General features: G+C 34.3%; 1 protein-coding gene across 5 annotated transcripts in view; it reads left to right on the top strand.

Moving 5' to 3' along the window:
• The window catches only part of LOC128675832 (uncharacterized), a 180,375-nt gene that overhangs the window by 69,565 nt on the left and 85,811 nt on the right, over positions 1-24,999 (top strand). Inside the window, exon 1 of one of the 5 annotated variants that reach the window (XM_053755531.1) lies at positions 23,749-23,957. The exons of the other annotated variants lie outside the window; for them this stretch is intronic. The gene's annotated coding sequence lies outside the window, so the exon portion shown is untranslated. Of the gene's footprint in view, positions 1-23,748; positions 23,958-24,999 lie in introns of those variants that run through there. 5 annotated transcript variants of the gene reach the window in all.

Genomic DNA, 24,999 nt, shown 5'->3' with positions numbered 1-24,999 from the left:
TATAGGCCTCCTTCCGTCTACGTAAATCTATGTCCTGGGCCATCCTTACCCTTACCCCCGCATGTACTATGCTCCGCCGCTCCAATGGCGTCACTGATTTTGATTCTTGGAGTCTTAAAAATGAATCTTTGTCCTGAGCCGTCTTTATCCAGTTGTTGCCAGCAATTTCCTTTTACATCGTCGACCCATCAGGCTGCCACCAGCATGTACTCCGCCTTGGATTGATCCTTGGAGTCAAGCGTATCTGAGGGCTTACTATCTAATTACTTTAAGATCATTGTAACACTTGGTTGGCAAATAAATAATATGAATACCTGTGAATCATATCTTAATACGATCCAGTTTAGGACCTAAACTGATATGCATCGCAATTTCGTACCATCAAGTATATTTTTAATACTTTCTGGTTCCTTGATTTAACTGCGCTGCATTTGAATCGTCCCGTAAAAGCCGGTCATAGGCCTGCTGGTCGGACCAACATATGGGACAATATTCTCTGGAACGTCGTCTGGCTGTGATGGCCTAAAATACACGGTCTGCTTAAACTCCAAAGTTTTGATGATTTGATTGTGATATTACGACCGCCTATCTGTCGTCAACCCTATATGAGAAGCTCGTACAGAAATAAATTTGAGGAGTTTTAATGAACCCGGCAATGTTCTAGAAATGCCAAACAATACCAGGGGTATTGTTCCTGGGCAGCGGTGGTCACTTACCATGGTCACCCGCTCGTTTGCCTTATCTATAAAAAGTCTGGTCTGGTCAACCTACAGGTCTACGTATCTATGGTATAGTAATCAGAAGTACTATATATATTTGACCATAAAATTACAACTTTCTATACTTGTTAAGTAGGTGAACTTAAGGTAACAGCCGATATTATTATACTTTTAGTACAGACAAGTAATTGGTATAATCTCAATCGTAAAATATATCATTGGTTAATAGTAAATACGCTGTTTTATATCGCTAATGTTAAATATTATTCATTTAACAGTTATGGAGTTGAAACAAATACTGCTTTCACACAAAATGATTTTTTATGTTTCTTACGTTGTTTTACTATTTAATTATATTATATTTGTACATGTAAGTATCTAAATGAGTTAAAAATAGACTACTTAGTACGTTGATGGAGCATAACTCGATACGGATGGGAGACGTGAACTTTGACAAAAAAGAAACGAGTAATTTCTGGTCCCGTCCGCGGCTATCACGCTACGGAGCCTGAGGTTAGCGTGAAAATAAACTAGAACTTTTGAAGATTCGGCTGTGACTTTACAACCGGCTGCCTGATGTCAACTATCCTTGGGAATGCTATTTATGCCTATGAGCTGCTAGGGCTATATGTCCCTAAGTGACTCAGGCGCTCTAAAAATATATCTATGATTATTTTAAAATTAGAAAACAAATATACCTTCTTTAAATTCAATGTAATATTTACCTGCGTGGATCTTGGAAGACTTTGTATAATGTAATAATCTAAATAAATAATAAATTTATTAACACATGTCTCGAAATTACTTTGGAGCTAAAATCCGTGTGTTAAGAAAGTTTATAAATTTTTTAATGGATACCGCCCTTGTTGTAGTTAACTGGAGAAGGCCTACATCCATAAATTGATATAAATATTGATGATAAAGTGTTTTCTGTAACAGATTATATTGTTTAGTATAGACAGTTGAATTATAAACAAATAAATATATTAGGACAAATCCCACAGATTGAGCTAGCCCCAAAGTAAGTTCGAGACTTGTGTTATGGGATACTAACTCAACGTTACTATATTTTATAACAAATACATATATAGATAAACATCCAAGACCCGGGCCAATCAGAAAAAGATCATTTTCCATCATGTCCCGACCGGGGATCGAACCCGGGACCTCTCGGTTCAGCGGCAAGAACCTTACCAATGCGCCACCGAGGTCGTTGAAACAGCATAAAATATCCTATCCGAACATGCTATTTTAAAACCAATCAATTTTATATCTATGAATGAATACCTAAGATATTTACGAAATTGTATCTCTATTAGTTGATCATTATCTCTAAAATCATTTATCACTCGTGTTGAATACACATCGAATAATTAGGATCCAGTCAATAAATAACTTTTTATGTTGGTCACTTAAGTATACGTTGACCACTAATGCTGGAGAGGTTAATAACAAAATATAGATAAATTGCTTGAACTTGAATAATACAAAAGTTTGAATGTACACATATGAGCACAACGATCTACAAATATTATAGAAAGTGATACAATATCGTTGAAATAAATATTTAACATAACAATTCCTGATGTTGTGTTTAATCTCATAAATCGTAAAGAATAGTGTAATTTTGATAGTGATCAAAAACCTTATCACAGTCTTTTAATTTAAATTAATATCTAAGGTATCGTTGCGGGAAGCGGAGCGCTTTGTTTTATTTTATACTGGTAATTTATGATTATCATTTATCATTATTATTATTATTTATTATCATTTATGATTTATTATTTATCAAAAAAGTTTACTGAACTGTGGGTAGACGTTGTCTCAACATAAATCGTAGTCTGGGAGAATTCTCACCAGTTCCACTGGAAAATAGTTCTGTGGCTTTGAAGCGTCAATGAGAAAATACTGAGAAAAAAAATCTCACTTGTTTCATGGAAATATTTGCCAGTGGAACTGGTGAGAATGATTCACAGTCTGTCCAGCAAATTTAAATATATGTCGGTAACACCACACCGGACTTCGGTGAAAGTGATATCGGGGCCCGGTGGAATCCAATTTTGTTGTTATATCGCGTTACTACATGGCTTAGGTCTGATTTCTGACATGTATTGGATTAAATTGAAAATCCATTTAAAAAAATGTTGTTTGCGTAGTTTTGATGCGCTGTGTGTTCTTTGAGAAATATTCTTCTTTGTATACCCATTACATTCACTGCAGATTAAAGGCCACCTAAAATATAATGTATTCTATTCTTGTCTATTCTATTTCGTCTTGTATTACTTTGGAGAATACCTACCTCCCAAATAATTACCAGCTGATTTAACATTTACCTTTACCATTATATTATTTTGCTACTTAATTTCCATATTAGGTACTTTATACATTGGACGACCTCGGTGGCGCAGTCGTAAAGTGCTTGAGGTCCCAGGTTCGATCCCCGGGCGGGTCATGATGGAAAATGATCTTTTTCTGATTGGCCCGGGTCTTGGATGTTTATCTATATTATATATGTATTTGTTATAAAATATAGTATCGTTGAGTTAGTATCCCATAACACAAGTCTCGAACTTACTTTGGGGCTAGCTCAATCTGTGTGATTTGTCTTAATATATTTATATTTATTTATATACTCGTGTATTTTCTGTCATTGGTATGTACCAATATAATGGTATAATGTTATAGAGTTGATTTATAGATTTATATCCATAAAAAGTACTTAACGTCAGCAAAACTATAATTTTCTAAAGATCTATTGTAGTAAATCAACCCACTACTTCAGCTAAATTTGTATTAAAGATTAATTATCTCATGTCAACCGATTAGAACAGGTTAATTCAATGATCAACATTACACTAGGACATACAAAAGCTTATGTCCTCCCTTGCAAAGTGATATATAGGCGCCGTAGAATTCACGATAAATTATTTATCACTTGACGTTGACCGTTAAATGATTAAACCATTTAGCCATTTTTTTCTAAACGTCGGCGGCTCGCAATGTAATGTCAACGTCAAAGTTGAGTGGTGCCACTCACCCAAAGAATACAATGCAAATTAAATAATTTTATTACCGCGGGCCTTTTTTGTAAATATATCTAATATACCTTTTTTATTAATTTAAGCTCTTAATTAGTTTTAGTTGTGAAAGGCAACAACAACATTCCCTGACAGGGCTTACCACAAGCAGGCAGCCGGTCGTAAAGTCACAGCCGAATCTTCAAAATTGCAAAGATAATGTCACAGGTCACAACCAATGTAACCGGACACATCCGAGGCTGAGATAATTAATATAGAAATACATATATATATATATATATATATATATATATATATATATATATATATATATATATATATATATATATATATATATATATATATATATATATATATATATATAATATAGAAGTATACTTGTATGCAACACATGTTTAATAGTACGATATTAAATGTAAATCATATTTCCGCAGTACATCGCCCGAAACTGTTTGTTAACTGTCCAATAAACTCGATACCGTTAAAACCGAATAAACAATTCCAACACGTAGTAGACGCAAATATTTTGAAAGTTATTCCCTCAACGAAAACAATATGATATGATTTATGTGATAGTTTGCTAATTTTAGATGGTAGTACATGTATAAATTTAGTTTGTCTTATCACGAGCAACTTGTTGTCAAGACTTTTTATTATTTAGTCGCCGGTTACGACATCAATGTGAGGATATGGACCTATTCTAGGCCGGGTGCCGCAAAGTTCTCGGTTCAAATCTTCAGCATAAACATCTACATTTAAAGACCAATCTAAAATTGTTGTAATAGAACTTCCGGTGAAAGAATACTATAATTTGGAAACTTGTACTCACATTGTACCTACAGTTGAATTATCAACTGTGTGTGAAACATATGAAGCCCTTTTAAACCACTCTATTACCAAGAATGTCGTGTCAATTTTATTTTTTATATTAGCTTGGACAGCTGTAACGTGGACTAGACTTCATAAATGCGCGACAAATCACGTCTGATTTCTTAGTTCTGACTAGTTCAGATCTTGTCGAAATATCTGCTTCATTTTGTAAGTCATTCACTCCATTACTAGATCTTTTCAATGTATCAAGTCAAGCAATTATCAAATCTTTTAAAATAGCTGTTCAACTTCGATGGTTCCCTTACTCACATATTGTTTTACGTTTCACCAACTCCTGTTTTGTCATCTATTTATACGTTCCTATAATTATACGTTCAACCAGGCAAATTGGTTGATTCATGTTCTTTGCATGTCGATGGCATTTGACAAGGAGAACAAGTCAAATCGTATCTTTCCAAAAAGATGCTAGATCTTTTTTAAAATTAAAAATCTTTAACAATTTGCAACATGAAGCATTTTGCAAATTGTAAAATTTTTAATTTTTTCTTTTTGAAGTCGTGAAGATCAATTTTATTTAATCCATGATTCGTATATCTATCTAGACTTAACCTCAATTTATATTGTCTATTAGCAATACGGGTTTGGGAAAGTCGATCTGTGTCCACCCACGATCGTATCACAATGAAATTGTTTTCATTACTGTATGCTCGTCTGTCTGTATCGTTCCAGTTTCCTTGCTGTATTTATTACGCCTTTGTTAATTGCTTGCTGCAATTTCAAGGTTCGTGATAAGATGAAAGTTGTCCTATTTGATTTAATATCAAATGCTCAAAGTAAATATATTATTTCAGGGTAAATTACTGCTTCAAAAAACCTGTGTATTTTATTTAACTTATATTAGAATTGTCGTTGCCAGCGATATCCATACTAGAATCGCCTCAATCGTTTTGACATGAAAAAGGAACAAAAATCCATATTTCTATACAAACATTTGTAATATTAATTGTATAGAATTATGGATTTTTGTTGATGCCATAATAAATAATTGTTTATTTAAGTCATCTAGTGTTTTTCGACGACCTCGGAAGTTCTTGCCACTGAACCGAGAGGTCCCGGGTTCGATCCCCGGTCGGGTCATGATGGAAAATGATCTTTTTCTGATTGGCCCGAGTCTTGGATGTTTATCTATATATGTATATGTTATAAAATATAGTATCGTTGAGTTAGTATCCCATAACACAAGTCTCGAGCTTACTTTGGGCCTAACTCAATCTGTGTGATTCGTCCTAATATCGTATTTATGATATTTATTTATGATTTACCATTTTATACTCCTTCCTTATTTTCTATTGATTTATACATTTGATTTTTTTGAGATTGCATATATTTATTTGTTTTCATTTCATTATTTGTTATGTTTGCTAATTATTAATAGTGTTAATTGATAATTTTCACAATATAAAGTTAATCTCTATTTATTTTTGTTATAAAAAAATAGGTACATAGATAATCACCTTCTATTTTTATCTAATAACATTGATATATGATATTTGGTTAGCCCTCAAAATAATCATAAGGTACCGGAAGGGATACCATGTTCATTAATAACAATGTAGATGTTTAGTGAAACGATTACAATTAAATTTTAGACGTGTAATAATTTGCACGGATTAGAAGATAAGGATACAAACCGTAGTTCATCTTAGTAATTTGTAGTTACCTTTCCACAATAGCTTTTATTGCAATGATATAAGGCTCGAACTACTAATCAAAGATAGCAACAAATTCTTGAAATACTTTGAATGAATCGTGTTTAATTTTGGACTTTATTATAAAGACTTAAGATTCAACGTTCAACATTACGTTCAAACATTAGTTTGAGTCTGGGTACAGATTATATAATACTTCCAGTAGTCTGGGTCAATATTGAGATTTGTTTGATCCTTTTGTGCGTCTTAAGTCTCTTGCTGTGGAGCTAATGTGTCGCGTTTGCTGTACGCACGAATGAAGTAATTTGTTTGGGAAGGACGTTATTCCCTTTCTATTATAGTCCTAAATATTTAGGACTTTATATTTCGGTCTTTTTTACGGTTCATATATTCCTAGAATTTGAAGATCATCCCTCAGATCACACGCACCTTTTCATTGGTTTCATCTACGGCTTGCTTCCGTTAAAGGAAATTACTAAGAAACGTAACGAAGTGATTCATTATGGATTAATTATGAAATCAGAATACGTTTATTTCATTTCGAAATTTCGCATACATGTAATTAATAGTACAGATAATGTACCATTCAACCCGGAAAGAAGAACTGTTCCCGTGGGACAACACGCGGGCGACACCGCAGGCAAAAGCTGGTTCCCTATAAAATTAAATCGACCATCGAGTTCAAATCGATATTTTATTCGATTGTTACAATGTAGTTTATCTCTCCGTAAGAACATTCAAAGTTTTCCACAGGGATCTAGACTGTGTTACAATAAATCTGTGTCTAGACGAAATCAGTATTAGGATATAGAGGATTATCCGATTTATAGTCTAGATTACATTGACCTCCGTGTAAAGTGGGCTAAATATGTTATTTACTGAGTTATTTACGGCTATCATTACTTCGTACTTACATTTTCATGAAGTGTACGAGATACGTAAACAAGGTTCATGTGCGTGGTTTATCATATTTCTATTACATATTATACTATTGGCCCGTCCCGGCCTCGCTCGGGTAAAACCCTAATCCTAAAATATTATAGATGCGAGAGTAAGTTTGTTTGTTACCTCTTCTATTTTATTTGCTGAGCCAATCATCATGAAATTTTGCAGACATGTAGTTTGAAGTACGGAGAAGAACATAGGGAATTTTCATTGCGGAAAAATAAATCTTTCCCGTAGGAAATTTATACCGCGATAAAAAGCTAGTAAACTATATATTTAAACCTACCTCTTAAATCACTCTATCTATAAAAAAATAAGCAGAAAGACAAAGAGAAGCGTCTTGTTTTATAGTACATACTATATATTAGGTCCTTACATATGAACTTGGCGTTTGGTATAGGAGAAACAAAATGTCGAATATTTTTTAATATAATATATTTATTTAATCAAAGTAAGAACCATTATTATCTATGCACTTTTGCCATCTCATAGGTAGTTCCTTGGTCCCTTTACTAAAACAACCATTCGGACGGGAATCAATAAAATCTTTGAAGGCGGTTTGGACTGCCCTATCGGAGTTGAATTTTTTCCCTTGGAAAAAGTTATCCAAATTTCGAAAATGGTAATCGGTTGGAGCAGAGAATCCACTTTTCATCACAGGTAATGATTTGATTTAAAAACGTTAAGTAATGTAACGCAGCAGTCGACACGCGTTTGCCGGTTTGCTTCACTCAATTCGTGAGGTGAAGAAACTTGAAAGGTACCTTTCAAGTTTCTTAATCTTCCCAAATTGCTTCAAGTGGATTAAAATAGTTTTATCACTAACACCGAAGCCTGAAGCTAACTCGGACGTGGTTTGCGATGGATCCGCTTCCACAATAGCCTTCAATTCTTCATTATCAACTAGGGTCTCCGGCCCTCAGGGAACAGGGATCCGGGTTTCAGGGAACGAAAACGTTGGAACCAGAAACGCACTGTATTTTATTTTTCGACACGACCGCCACTCACAACATTAACCCTTCGAGCCGTTTCCGCAGCACTGGTGCCACGGTGGAACTCGTACTCAATTAATTTGATCTGCTTTAAACCCGTTCAATACAAAATCTGAAGTTTTGATAACTATATATGAAACAGCTCTGTAAGGTTTACAGATTCTAACCCTCTTATACGTAAAAGATAAAGCTTAAGTATGTTTTGCCTCGTTCTGTCAATGCCAAAATTTGTATAGTGCGATAGTGACGAGACATACTTTAGCTTAAAATATGCTTTAACTTTTTATTATTAATTACATATTAAGAATTATTTCTTTTTTTAATCTACACGTTACACTCTGGCAATTTGCAATAACAACTTCCTTCCACGAATATAAGTTATCTATCAGAATTACGATTGCCAATCGTTTCCTCGAAACCTAATCGAGATAAATGTAATCGATTAATATGGATGTTAGGTACATATCAAGCGGCAGCCAGACCAAACCTCGGCTAGTGACAGTCAGAAATATTGATGTCATAAACGTTAATAATTATCATAGGACTAATGAAAATATATCGCGTTTGAATATCATTAATACAATCTATTATGTTAGTAGGGTTTTTTGTGGTCGTTTGTTTCTTCATCCTATTCTTTTTTTTCTTTATTGATTTAAAGGGATTTTGTCACGCAGTGACTATGTCACTTCCATAAGGCTACAAATAGTATTAAATGATATGATGATATTGTTAGATGAAGTGTTTTTGCATCGTCCGATAATGGAGAAGCTAGAACATGATTACATGTACGGCGGAGTGCCTCGTTGCGGGCACACTCCATCAACAAATGCTGTTACATCTTTCTAATATGGGCAAGTATTTATTTATTTATTAGCACACAAAAACAGATTGCAATCTAAGAATCTATTTTTTTAAGGTGCTGATCTAAATTGTAATACTAAAATATTACAATTTAGATAAGCACCTTATAAAATTTACGAACGGTGTGGTCACTACATGAACACTAATAAAATGTTCCCGAATGTGACTAAATACAATGAAAATAGTTGAAAGTGATAGAATTAAATACTCCTCCTTATTTTGTATGAATCAATTGGCTCAGCAAAATCTCCGCAAAATTAAAAGGCTATAAACAGCTCCGGCAAAACTTCAAAGCTCAAAAAGCTGATTTTATGACCGTTTTGTCCATGAATATTACGTCTTTGATGCCAGCTATATAATCAGTTCACCAAACTTTAGCTGATTTGCCATACAACGCTGGTTTTTCATTGCGGTAAATAAAAGCTGTCATTCAAACTCTGCTATGGCATTCATTGGCGTAGGCTATTTGATACATTATGAGTTCGACGATAGTATGTAACCAACATAACAGTGGGAGTTCCTCGACGAGGGATGACAAGGATGGTTATAATTTCCTAGATGAAGCCTGGAGCCTCGCTCCCGTGGGAATTTTGAGATAAAATATAGCCTATAGCAATCTTGAATAATGTACCTCGGTAATGGTGAAATAATTTTTGAAATCGGTTCGGTAGTTTCGGAGATTACCCGCCTCAAACTTACCTTTTTATAATACGAGGGCTGCCTTTTAAGTTGTGTCTTTTGAAAACCTCCCGCGATTATTAAAAAATAAAACATTATTTTTTCCTCCTTTTTGAATTTCGAATTCGAAAACAAAAGAATGTTTTTTGAATAGTCGAATAGTTTTATTATAGCGTCTGTTCAAAGGTGACAAGTCCGTTGTCAAAATGGAAATGTCAAAGGAAAATATGCGCGCGATAATTTTCTACAACTTTCAAGGGGGATTAACGCGACATCAGTGCTTTGAGGAGATCACTTCTGTGTGTAGTGATGCAGTACCATGTCTTAGAACTATAGAATGCTGATATTTAGAATTTAAACGTGGGCACTGTAGTATCAGTGACAAGCCACGCGAAGGTCGTCCAAAAACCGCCATGACACAAGAGAATGTCGACGCCGTGCGACAGCTGATCGTCGAAGATCGTCATGTGACATACCGAGAAATAGAGGCATCCGTGGGCATTCAGGGACTACTAACCAAAAAATCCTGCCCGAAGAACTTGGCGTAAGAAAGTTGGTCTCTCGTTGGATACCACATTTGCTTAGCGACGACCAAAAAACAGCCCGTATTAGATGGTGTCGCAAAACTCTGCAGCGATTCAACCGAGGAGAGTCAAAACACGTTTATGATACGGTTAGTGGTGACGAGTCTTGGATATATGCTTACGATCCAGATTCCAAGCAGCAGTCAACTGTCTGGGTCTTCCAAGATGAGACAAAACCGACAAAAGTCACACGCTCACGGAGCACTTCAAAAAAAATGGTTGCGTCGTTTGTGGCAAAGGGTGGTCACGTCGCCACTATTGTAGAAGATCGCAAGACGTCTAACGCTGACTGGTATACCACTGTTTGTTTGCCACAAGTCATCACAGAATTTCGAAAAAACAACACAAGACGCACCATGAGTTCGCACACCGCCCGCCAAACAAAGATTGAGCACCCAAAATGTCGAAATTTTAGATCACTACCTTACAGCCGTGACTTGAGCCCTGACGATTTTTTTACGTTCCCTAAAATTAAGCAAAGTCTACGTGGTAAATTTTTTAGCTCACCCGAAGTAGCTATTGACGCATACAAATCGGCCATTTTGACTACCCTCAATTCGGAGTGTAATAAATGTTTTAAAAACTGGTTTGGACGCATGCAAAAGTGTATAAAATATCGCGGAGAGAGGATTCTTTGAAAAACAATAAATAGTAATAATGTATTAGATTGTCTATACTTTTTTCAAACGACACAACTTAAAAGGCAGCCCTCGTAATTGTTTAGATTGAAAAGTTGTAATTTAGTGATCGGTTATACAAAAAAATCAAGTAGACTTATTTCTTTCTTATAGAATGTGTTATTGCTAACACCGGTGTCAGATTTTATGCAGCTCATTTGAAGGTATTCAACTAACTAAAGACTGAAACTTTTAGATTGCTATTAGAGGTGAATGGCGTAGAGATCTTTGTTTAATTATAGCCAACACTGTTTAATTATATCCTTAAAATACTCAACAGTATCAATTTCAAACAGCTCAGTGATTCCAATATCTCCCATAATGGACGACCATTTGTCGAGCATTAGAGCTAGATAAAGCCACTAGTTAATTCAAGCGATTATTTCACGCTGCACGTTAGCTAACGGTTAACAGGATTAGTTCTAGATTATCATAAGTATATTGATAGCGTGATTATTTGATGTTGGCTAATTGACACATTTTATGATCTAAATGTTATGAATATCGGCCTTTAATGTTAGGTTAAGTCAACCTTGTCTACAATATATTCCTTTTTATTCATCTTTACGTGTATCCGGTTGAATTCCAGGCTGTAACGAACCCCAGGGTCAGCATAAAATATACCTTAAAATATATTATATACCAAGCAGGCAAACAGACATGTGGTCCACCTGATGGTAAGTGGTCACCACAGCCTATCAACGTCTGCACCAGGGGTGTCACACGCGCGTTACCTACTTTGTGGTCTAGGATATTTTGTCACAGTTCTCTGTAATTACACTGCCTCTCTCACCCATCAAATCGAGACACGACAATGCAAGCACTGCTGTCTGGCGGCTGAAATAGATGAGAGTGAGGTATCCATGCAGACGACCTTGAGGATATGGAGCGGTCATATTTTAGGGCGGAATTACACGCGGGTGAATTTCACGAGTTTTGAACTCCGCCGCGGGCTCTCATTAGTGTTCATTCAATTGTACCGTACACAGTAATCAATTAAATTATCCTATTTTATAAATAAGTAAAGTACTGGTACAATGTTTATTTTATAAATGTTTAATTTTTTTTTAAATCTTTATTAAAAAAAATGTCGGACACTAATGAACCGCTACACGCCGCGTTCAAATGCTCGTGAAATTTACCCACGCTTCATTTTAATCATAATCTATTTGTGCTTACTGCTCTCCAAGTTACTGTTTCCAGAGATTATATTCAAGCTGTGGAAATTCCTACTTCTACAATGCATGTCTGTCTGCATTCACGGCTTAACCGCTGGGCCGATTTTTGAAGGGATTTGATGAAATTTGGAAGGGATATAGTTAACGACGCGAGACCAAATATAGCAGGCGAAGGTATGGGTAAATAAATACTCCACACATCAAAACATTTTCATTTAAAATATTAGTAGAATAAGTTCCCTTATTGTTTTCTTACTTTCTAAATGTAACTGTGTCTGTCTGCCTGTCCGGTTAAGTAACTTACTAACTCCTTTTGACCATAAACTTGAAATATTACGACGAAATCTGCACAATAGTACCCTTGACATACGAAGTAGGACAACTTGTGAATCATAGACGTGTAATTAAATAGGTGATTGAAGTTAAGTTTCATCACCTTTAACAAATGCATTCAGACTTCATAGTCGTATACCTCGTGGCTGAGGGCCGTGGTTATTACGTGGAATGAAACACACACAATAACTTTCTTGGCATTATTAATGGAGTGGTTTGCCATTGTCTTCTACATTTCACACACTAGTTAATAAGAATCAACCAGTGTGCAGGTTTCCTCACGATGTTTTCCTTCACCGGAAGCAAGTGGTGGTCGATGTAAACTATACTATACATGAGTCAGATTGGTATACAAAGTCATGTGGCATGAGTGGGATTCGAACCTGGGACCCTTCGATCCACAGGCGGGCGTCTTAACCATTACATCACCACCGCTTCTTACGGTGCAAACAAATGCATAATGTCTTTACTTTATTTTTTTCAATCGAATATTTTTATTGCATAGTTATAAAACGTGCATTTAGCGCCACCTAAAATTCTCCATATTCTTATTATAATACGTTTAAAGAAGATTGGTTGAGTAGATAACGCGTGTAGAGGTGCGGTCGATTCGATTTGCCGTAGTGAACCCGGTGTTCACTGATATGATCAATATTAAGTCTTCAATATTTGTGGTTGCACATGCAGAGTGTTCCTACGTCATTGCCTTAGTTTACATGTTTAGTTTAGTTAAACAAACATACATACACACACAAACGCGCACACACACACAAAAAAAACAAATTTGTTATCTATAGTGGCAGATGTCAATGGTGAAACGCACTTTCGGAATTCGATATCCCGATGTGGGTTTGGCGAAAATAGATTCAACATAACACAGTATATTTTACTATCATAAAACTTTAACGGATCTGCACAATACAAAGTATGCCACCGGCCATTGAAGTCAAATAGACGACACAGGAATTTAGAAAACGGTTTAACAATACCTAAATATAATGAATAAGTTGAAATTACAAATGTTATTCTAATATAAGTAAATTTGGGTGCAGGCTAAAATATTATCGTGACAAAAAATCACACAATTTTACTTGAATTACGAATCCGACAAATCTCGGCAAACTGTATCGCTATTATATATAACCGGTATAAAAACATTTAAACTTAAGTGATTATAATAATTAAATATAACATAATTTAAATTTTGTATAATAACTTAAATGATAAAAAAACTTGGACCCTTCTTAATTTTACAAGTGTAAGTTTTCCTTATCAAAATTATTTACTTTGAAGTAAATTGATACTATGATTATAAAATATAAAAGCGGAAATACAGGTCTAATAGAACGTGTTCGCTATCTAAGATTTAGATTTAAACTGCAACCATTCTCAGGCTTTTGGCGCCACACTTAAGGTTATAAGTACACTATACAGATTACATTAAATTTGAGATCCATTATTATCCTAAAGTTGTTGACAACTCTATTATTAAAACTCTATAATAAGGCGTCTCTCCTTATTGCCGCACGTTTCTATACTGACTAAATATTACGAGTATGTATCCTTTATCGAATGTGAATGTAAACAAAATTTTAAATTACTAACGTAGCAATGGCAGCTCTTATTAAATTGTTTATGTCCATATTTGTAAGTATTCGAATTAAAAAAAAAAAAGTTAAAATGAATTTATTTGCTGCAATAAGTATAACATTTTATAATATAGGTATACATACATTGCAGAATTTTTACAAATTAATCTTATTAACTATGTCTTCTTCACTAGGCCAGCCTGTATCGAAGATAAAAGTGATCGGAATTCGTCGAAAATCGAATTTTTCAAACGAAATATTCAAATAGGTTTCTAGTTCTTTACAAGTCCTGTCAAAACGTTATTTGTGCAAATTCTTGTCAATGCCCAACCGGATTCGATGTCGTTTCCATAAACGGATCGGAATCCAATCGGTTTCGCACCGACTATCTTTGCCGGTGTTGCCAGTAACGATCGGTGATTTGTCAAAAATGTTTATACTTCACCATTGCCCGATCGTGAAAATCAAATCAAAATCAAAATCAAATCATTTATTCAGAAATCAGGCCTTCACAGGCACTTTTTCACGTCATATTCTAAATTAAATGATGTTTACCAAAGCTACAAACTACTAGCATTTCGGAACGACCACTGCTGAGAAGAAATGCCGAAAGAAACACATTCAAACAGTGTTGGTCTCTATTATGCCAGAAGGGCTTACCATTTTTTAAATATAGTGAAGTCATCAACATTTTGTTTCTGTAATTTGAAATGAGCATCCTTGTAAATTAGATAATTAGATAAATATAAATAAATAAATGCGAATCAGACTCGTGCACAATGGGTTCCGTACACTATCTAATATACGAATGGCAAAAAAGCGACATTTGTTGGCACAATGGGTTCCGTACACTATCTAATAAACAAATGGCACAAAAAGCGACAACAGAAATTTCAAACTGTCTATCATGGTTCATGAGAAACAACTTGGTGACAGACGAGAAGACACACAGACGGACGAACGGAAAGTCTAGGTAACAGGGTCCCGTTTTTTAAGTACGGAACTCTAAAAATAATGCCATAATTCTAATTTTTATTTTATCAAATATCCGAAGTATTGCTTGTATTTAAGCGATATTTTCAAGAAAACTTCGTTATTTCACATTCCAGTTTAATTTGATATTAATAATTAACAATAATTCAACCGATATGCTATTTAGTATCAATTGATTGATATTTTATTCAAGATTTAAGTGCGTGCGAGGTAAGCGAGCGGAATTCTTGAAATTTAATTGAGACATTCATTAATTAGTCAATTTTAATTGCACCATTTATGGATAAAGGCAGTTAGAAAAATGTTTATTACAACTAGAATGGTAGTAGTACATACCAGACCATTTTCATATTAGATGTATGTAATCACCACTATTGAATTCAAATGTTAATTGCCTTTACACTTCTTGCTCGTAAATTTTTTACTTAGATTTGATTTTGCTTGTGCATATATTGTATACATTGAAGTCCTGCTAAATTATATAATTTGTATGTTAGTAATACCATCTCGCGCTAACTGATGAGAGCGCACATTCAAAAAGTTTGGTTCACGGATTGATTTCGTAAATGTTCTAAAATTTTACGATCTCCGTTTGCTATATAACAATGCAAATACTAAATAATGTGTTTTTTTTAAATCATTTATATAAAATCTCTACGTTATAGTCCGCTTTATGGATTTTTTAATGTTTGTAACGTATTAATTATTCTTATCATTCGCTTTTTCTCCTCCGACTTTTCAATTATAAAATGGACCGGATAGCGAATTTTAAATTTGCATACCCATAGCCGGTGAAACATGTAGTTTTAAGTTTTCTTTTAATACCAAATTGTGAATAATGTAAACTCACAATAACTATATGAAATGCTAGATGAAATAAAATGTAGGATTGGACAAGCCAAATCGGCTTTCTTCAAAATGACCAAAGTATTGTGTGACCTAAAAATCCCATTCCCATTAAGACATCGCCTTATGAAATGTTATGTCTGGTCCATCCTGTTGTATGGCTGCGAGACATGGGTCCTTAGAAAAGACAGCTGTGATCGGCTACAAGCCTTCGAGATGTGGTTGCTGCGCAGAATATTCAAGATTCCGTGGACCAGTTTTACATATAATGTCAAAGTACTGCAACGAGCTAAGTGTCAACGCGATCTGATGACCACCATTCGGAGGAGGAAAGCTGGTTTCTTTGGCCCCATACAAAGGGGACCCCAGTTTGAATTTCTAAGACTGATTCTCGAAGGCAAAATCCCTGGCAAAAGACCTCCTGGCCGCCCTCGACGAAAATGGATTGATGATATAAAGGATTGGACCGGACTTAGATACAACCAACTGACAATAGCGGCCCAAAGCCGTGAGGATTTCCGTATGCTGACATCCAAACTTCAATTCGAAGATGGCACCCCATGATGACAATAACTATACTCGTAAACTAATCTTAAGACAAAAGAGACTTAGTAATATGTATTAATAGTTAACTTTTTCTAGTTGGAGACGTCTTTAGAAAAAAAAAACAAAGTAACAACTGAACAAAATACATAGAAACAGACACATAGAAACAGGCCGCCGAAACTGCATAAGATTATAACCACAAATCGTACTATATATTGATGATAACTCTCCTATTTTATTTACTGATCTTAAGTCTGTTTGTTTGTTTATTGCATGGGTGTTATATTTGACCTTTCAAGGGATTTGCAATTGGAATGCTGCCACATCATCTTCGGATTTACTCTTGAATATTGAGGGGTGATGAACTAAATATTATTGTTGCCACACAATTATGAATATCTTTTATATTAAGTAGACAATTTATGAAAAATTATATTTTTGGGGTTCCGTACAAAAAATTCAAATACGGAACCCATATAGGATCACTCGTGCGTCTGTCTGTCCATTCGTTTGTCAAAGCCTTTTGTTATTATTGTTATATAAACAGTTTCGGTGTTATTCATTAAAAAAGACGACTGACTGCTTTAGATGCATAAAATATTAAATTGTTCGACTAAAATCCGCCTAATATCCGAAATCACTGAGCCTAAATTTTTGAATAAAAAAAGTACTAAAGTTCTTTGTTTGCAGATTACAGGAAAATCTATAAGAATTCTAGAAATTGTACGGATTGTCTTCACGCGAGTTGAACTCATACTTGACCGGTTTTTATTTATGTCAGTTTAGTTGGGCAAGTGATTCATCAAAATTTAAGGGTTTGTTTCTTACGCTGAAACTTAGCTTCGTAGCGTCACAGCATCGAATGAAACCGGGAACACGCAAACATGAGAGAGAGAGAGAGAGACAGGGAAAAATGTCAAATTAAACGGGTCAGCAACCTCGTCCCGCCAAAGCGAAATTCGAAAGTAAAAATCTCGAAATTGCTATAATTTGTGTCATAATGAGACACGCGATCCGCCGCCACGCACCGGACGGACATACATATAACGGTTGGCGTCAAAAATTTATTCTATTTTATTCTTAATAGAAATTTTGCTCGTTGAATAGATTGTATTTAAGCAAGCAAAAATTTATGTAAATGTGTAACAATGTTTAGAGTGTTGCAATGTTAAATGGGCGCCACAAGCGTAGCGTGGACTACTTAATAGTGGATTACGATAATCCCAAAGAGACAATTTATATTTCACAAATCCCAGTTTATTGTAATAGTCGTCAGGGACGTAGTAATATACACTGCATTATTCCATCAACAAATAATTTTAATGTACATATGAAATCATAATTTATTGCTGAATACAAGAATCTTATAGGTGTTCGGAGAATCTCATATTTTGCGAATAAAGGAGAATTGTGTATATCGTTTTGATTGTGTATAATTAATATTTTTATAATATTCCTACGTATTATATATTTTTTGTAAAAAACTACTCTCTCACCTAAGCGTTTTTCTTGTGTTTCCTCGCAACTTACGCTTTCCTTCTTAAATTTCAAATCTTTAATCGTCTATAATAAAATTCTTTTAACCATTATTGAAGAAATTTTATATTGTTTGAAATCGAATTTTATTTACGATATTATATTTAGCAATGCTATCTACAAACCGCTTTGTAAATGTTTATTATGATCAGGGTTCTTCAGATATTTACATTTAAATTTGTAAAAATAGCTACAACTAAATTATTATGTCGAAATAAAAAATTGCAATGATAGTTACAAATATATTAGAGCCATAAGCAAAGTTCTGTGTAATTACATATATTTACTTAATTATCTATAAGTTATAGAATAATTGTATAATAATGAATGAATGAATAATTGTATAACATTTTTTACGGTAAGTTCTTCGTTCTCAATGATCTTGACAAAACTTAATATTATATCTTTTAAAATGGCCCCAAAATTACAGTATGTTCGGTAAGCTAGCCATAAACTAGTATGGCTCTCAGAACATGTTCCCGCATTATATATTTCAAAAATTGAATTGTCCGCATCCATAAAGTATTAGTATCCCATAACACAAGTCTCGAACTTACTTTGGGGCTAGGCTAGGCTCTCTCTGTGTGCTTTGTCCTAATATATTTATTTATTTTTTTAAATATTTTATGGTAGTCGGGGTTCTTTCGACTTATTATAGTTGTAAGAAATGCTATAACAATTTATATAAATATAGTCGAATTACAGACATATATAAATCAAAAAGTGAATACAATTAAATTGTAAAATGTCTTATGAGCAAATTACAATTTGTAATTGTAACAAGTTCATTACGTTCATTCACAACGTTTCTCACATTTCAGTCAGAAATTAGACCTTCAACTTTTTTCTCATCATATTCTAAATTGCCTAAATAATATTCATCTCAACTACGAACGAATATATAAAATATAACATTGATTGTAAATAAAAATATGTATGGAATAATTTCTAATTACACCTACATTTGTATTACAAATAGAGACTTACAAAATCTCGGCAACCTAACGTGCTTAAGTTTGACTTTGCAAGTTGTGCTCTAAACTTCCGACCGCCCGCAAGCTATCGACAAAACAAACTTTCCTGAAAACAAATTCTTAGCTCTGTTGGCGCCGAAAACGCTTGTGTTTGTAAACTTATTTTTTACTGTAATAAAACACACTAATTTATTATTATCAATATAAACATTAATAAATTTGAAAATATGCAATAACCTTTCGTAAAAAAAAGTATTTTTTTTTATGTTTCCTTCTTTTATGTACGGCATTAAACATGTTAAAATATCAGGTATCATGATATTTTCACAGAATGCCTAAGAACTAAAAATTTACAGAAATTCCATCGGAACAAAATTGGTTAACCACAAAACACTAAAGTAAACCTATAAAAACATCAACACATAGATCAATCATTCATTCAATTGAACGATTTGTCACTCCAGATCGTTAATCCCGGCCACCGTGTAGATCAAAGTGTCCGAAAAACCCGAAATCAAAAGGCTTTTGGTGCCGACTGTACATAAAAATAGACGTTACGTGACTGGCGAACAAATGCGTGAACGCATTTTGTTTTTGTTTACGTCTGTACTATGTGCTCGCCTGAGAAAGTGTAAAAGTTTAGACTGAGCCAGTGATTTTGTAAAATTTTACACAACGTACGAAACTTAATCGATAGTTACGTGGCACACAAGGCTGAAGTGCGGGATTTCATTTCACTTCTCACTATCTTATTGATTCGAAGGGAGATGCAGCAAACCAATGACATTGACGTCTGGTTGTCGTTGGGTCACAATGACACACTGTGATTGGTTAGCTGCATCTCTCTGAGAGTCGACACGACGGTGAGATAGATATAGCATAAGCGCACTATACGCACACTGATCTGACTCGTGTTTGCTTTGTAGTAACGGTTTTCGCTATTCATTACCTCATAGTACCCCCACTACTTGCTTCCGGTGAAGGCCTTTTGAAGGAAAACATGCCAACCACCAACCTGGGTGCACCATCAGATCATAACAATGCATTGTCATCCAGACTAAACGTGTGTATAACATTTCAGCTCAATTGGTTGAAGGGACAGAAGATATCAGCGTTATTTTTTGTTTCTTCTCATATATTTCTAAACAGGTGTCTTGTCTTTCTTGTAAATCCAAATGGAAGATATGACAGAGTGTATGGCTTTCTCTGACTACGGTGAGCTTCAGCTCAGCCCCGCGCATCGACACATAACTTTAGTTAGAGATTAGTTATAAGGCGTCTCCTTTTTATTTCTTCTTGTATATTTGGGTAGTTTGACATGCGCTTTATTGTACTATAATAGTGTTTTAAGGGACAATAGTGTTGTAAATTGCTAAGCTTTAACGGCGACAGTGCGAGGGTGTAAGCAAGTGTTTACGATGACACCAGTGATAAACACGACGTCCACGCGCCTTTTGATGTACCGTCCACCCACGTAATAGCATTGTCTGATTTTCTTTTATCATTAAAACAAGGTAAGTTTTTTTTAATAAAGGCTGACATGTTCTGCAGCAACACAAAATATTTTGGTAAATTCGGACTGCTCTAACAACTACAGTTCCGTTAAACCCATTTAATATAAGGAAGGATAATATTTGAATTTGCGTGTTGTTGTATTTATTTAAAAAAATGTTGTTTAAATTTCTTTCGATTATTCCGAACCTGACCTAAAATTGTAACCCGGTCGCAGGTTAGGTTAGGAACTTAAAAAAAAAACAATATTTATTATAAACCTAACCCGCTTCCTAACCTGACCCGACAGACAATTCCTATCGTAACAGGAATTGTGATATGAATAGGATTATATTATATATTCTCTTTCGTAGAATAAAAGTTATAAATATTTGGCAAATTAAAGTTTAATAATCACAACAATTATAATATCACATTTGAGATTATAATCTCTAAAAAAAAAACTCGTATGGAGTACCTATATGTGCGTGACACCCCTGGCGTTGCTGGCGACCCCTCTTGATCTCCGAAACTACTGAGGCAAAGATTTTGAACAATTTATTTATTTATTTATTTAGATGAAAAAATAGCCGTTCGATTTCTCGACCACTGGGTCAAGGGCACTGTCTCGGATAGACAGGTTCAATTCCCGCTCGATTCCAGATTTTTTTCATCTCATTCTTATTTTCAAAAATAAGTTAAAAACCATGTGTGATATGTATAATAAGTTGATAGCTTCTAGATTATAGGAAAACCTATTACAGGAATTCTATAAAGTGTAAGTAACTCTCTAACGCGAGCTCAACTCGCACTTGACCGGTTTTATTTATATATGTGTGAAACGGAAAATATAATGGCAAACTATTCCGTCGCTACTATCAGGAAAAGTATTAATATTTCATTCCACGTATTCGTTATAACTATAACTTTCAGCAATAAGGAAGGGCAATATTTAAACTATTCTTAGAATGAAAAATATTCTTGGAGTTATTTTTAAAGAATTTAAAAACGATAAAATTTGATTTAATATCAAAATACCTTTCGATTTTTCAATGAGTACACAACTAGGAACCTGATCACGCACCGTGCTAACTTTTATCATTGAAATAATAAAACAAATGTAATAAAACAAATGGTTTGTGCGAAATGAACATACGTACCTACTTAAGTTATATTTAAGGTCGGTGCACACCCAACGCGTGCACGCGTGCGCTTTTTTGTATGCATGGCTGGCTGTGTAGATGCGTACACGTCACATCCTTACTTGGTATGCCAAAGGGCTGACAACCCTAAGTAAAGGTGCTAAGCAAGCTAAACGGATATGACGTAATCCCATGGCATCGCTTCCGCGCTTCCCGAGTCAGTTGTAATTCAATCTCTAATCGTGACGGTTGTCCACCTTGCGAATTTCATACTATTTTATTGTTTATTTAAAATCATTTTTACAAGCTTTTATTTATGTTAGTCACGCTGTGATTAATAAATATATTAGGACAAATCACACAGATTGAGCTAGCCCCAAAGTAAGTTCGAGACTTGTGTTATGGGATACTAACTCAATGATTCTATAGTTTATAACAAATACATATATAGATAATCATCCAAGACCCGGGCCAATCAGAAAAAGATCATTTTCCATCATGACCCGATTGCAACTTGATTTTGTAAAAAAATATATTATGTATTTTTAAAACCTAAATGAAATTGGTCTGCAATAGGTGTATCCGTGCCTTAACGATGAAACGATGGAAATCTCATTGAAAGTATATACATGTAGGTACTGCTTTTATTAATTCATAGCTGTGTTTGATACAAAATTCATTATTATCTAGATAATAATAAAATACTTTAGAAACGACGATCATAAGTAATCCTAACTAATATTATAAATGCGAAAGTATATTTGTTTGTCACCTCTTCATGGCTGGTCAACCAATCTTCTTGATCAACCAATCTTCTTGAAATTTTACACACATGCAGTTTAAGGTATGGAGAAGGACAAGGTACCTTTCAAAGCAAAAGCTAGTTTACCACAAATTAAAATAGAAAAGTACCTAATCGTATTAAGAATTAGGAGAACAAATATCAGTCCCTTCCACGTGGCACAGGCGAACGGGTAAACCCGTGAAGTGCTGGCTTGTCGTCGAGGAGGATCATCATCTGATAATGATAATTAATAATTTTCTTGGGTCCATCGTTCTCTAAGGTCTCCCATTCGAGTTTTTCCGGTTTCTTTGGCACCACTTTCTTATTTTTTTCTACACTTCGCATGGTCTTTGTTATCCTTACTGGGTTAGGTTAACGACACCTACCACTGCACTTTTTACCACGGTTTGACACTTTTACCACGACCATCCATGATATTGTCTTAGATATAGTAAGCAAAGTACCATATTTAAACACCACGACACGACAGATAATAAAGTATTTGTGAAGACGTACTTTCAATTGTTTGTGAAACACTTTAGACAAGTCTTATCACTCTCACTCGATTTTCAACCTTAATTCAAAATGCTTAGAGCCTTTAATTTATACCAGGTGAAGAAAGTCTTAAAGACAACAATGAGACCAATTACTTCAGGTACGGACTTAGGAACAATGGCTGGTTTGGTCATTTTTTGTGCCAACCGTTTGCGCTCAACGACGCTTGTTTGAATAAATTAAAAATTGAAGGTAGGAGCTGTAGTAGTGATTTAAATATGTATTCAAGTACACCAACCTACCTAAATTCATTGCAAACTCGTCACTATTACCACGCCATAGAAGTTCATACAGGGTACCTTGATGTGCTACTGACTGTACGTGTATTACATAGATATATATGGAAGAGATACCACCGTTGACAAGAAAATTCTCCAATAGTTGTCGTAAGGCTAAGGTTCCTATAGTTAAAGAGTTCATGAAAACCAATATCTAAAATGTTTAGCTAAGTTTAAGTGATAAGAAAATATTGTCTTATCATTATTCTTTGATTTATATTATATATAATATAATTTAGCAAAATTAAAATAAGTATACGTACATTATATTTGTTGGTAAGTATATCTCACGGAATAATCTAATATTATTTAAATTTTTACTCGCAAAATGACTAATGATATATAAATATAGAAAATTGTTCTATTTTTCCAAATATATCCAAGTCATTACAAATGAGACCGAATCGAATCGTCAAAAGCTCAATAAGCTTTTCAGGCTTGCCAAGTTCAATAGCGTTCGAGAGCTTACGCCAGTTCGACGCGCACGCGCATCGTGATACCACGCGCGGACTCGATCATAATCGATTGTTTACGATCGTCGATACATCGATTTGTGAATTGGGATTCAGCGAATTATTTTCTGTATTCGGATTCAGTGATTGTGCTTTTAATTTTTGTGACGTGAAGTGTTAAAAAGGGTTGTGGTTTTTTTAAAAGTTATGTGTGTTGTTTTAACAGGTTAGTCTGATCGTTTATAGCTTGAAATTAAATTAAAGATTTTTTTCTATAAAGGATATTTTAGGTATTTTAGGTACCTTTAAAGGTTTATTTATTAACTCTGAAATTTAACATTTATTACAACTTATAATCTTTTTTATTTTTATATTAAATAGCATTGAATGATCAGTCGAATAAAGGTAACTGATTTTTTTTTGCAATGAAATTTAGCTACTTTTTAAAATATTTGTATCCTTAATAGATACATAGTAATATATAAATTGACAATACACAGAACATTATTAAATAAATACCACGTTAAACTAATGTGTTGGGTAATGGGTTGGGTTGTTAATATATATGTCTAGCATATATATGTATATATGTGAAATAGTAATGGATAAGCTAGATGTAGGTACCAAACTAGACCTTCGATTTTCTCAAATATTGGCTCTGTCTACCTGAGGGAGAAATACTCGTACGTCCAAGATAAGATTATTCTTACGTCTAAGATAGTTACGTCCAAATGTTCCATACGAAATTATACTCTAACGTGACGTCACGATTGAGTAATATCAAAAGCCATGTTTGTTCGCTACAGCTACCTAAAAAAATGCGTTTACGTTGATGACTTCTTAATAAAAGTTCTTCAAAATGAAGTTTTTTTCCGATGGTGAGTATTGTTTGAGTTTATTGTTGTTTAACTTTAAATATTCGTATCCAGTAGCATTGTTACAGTCTTTATATAAATTATCACAATGGTCTTAATTAAATATGGTCTTAATATTTTATGTAAAACATACATATTTTTTACAACTTTCTTACCTATTGTATTTTTACCTATGACGAACTCAGTGGCGCAGTGGTAAGGTTCTTGCCACCGAACCGAGAGGTCCCGGGTTCGATCTCCGGTCGGGTCATGATGGAAAATGATCTTTTTCTGATTGGCCCGGGTCTTGGATGTTTATCTATATATGTATTTGTTATAAAATATAGTATCGTTGAGTTAGTATCCCATAACACAAGTCTCGAACTTACTTTGGGGCTAGCTCAATCTGTGTGA

The sequence above is a fragment of the Plodia interpunctella genome, chromosome 15, assembly GCF_027563975.2.
Source record: "Plodia interpunctella isolate USDA-ARS_2022_Savannah chromosome 15, ilPloInte3.2, whole genome shotgun sequence".
In the NCBI taxonomy this organism is placed as follows: Eukaryota; Metazoa; Arthropoda; class Insecta; order Lepidoptera; family Pyralidae; genus Plodia; species Plodia interpunctella.
This window is presented reverse-complemented; position numbering and strand designations above follow the sequence as displayed.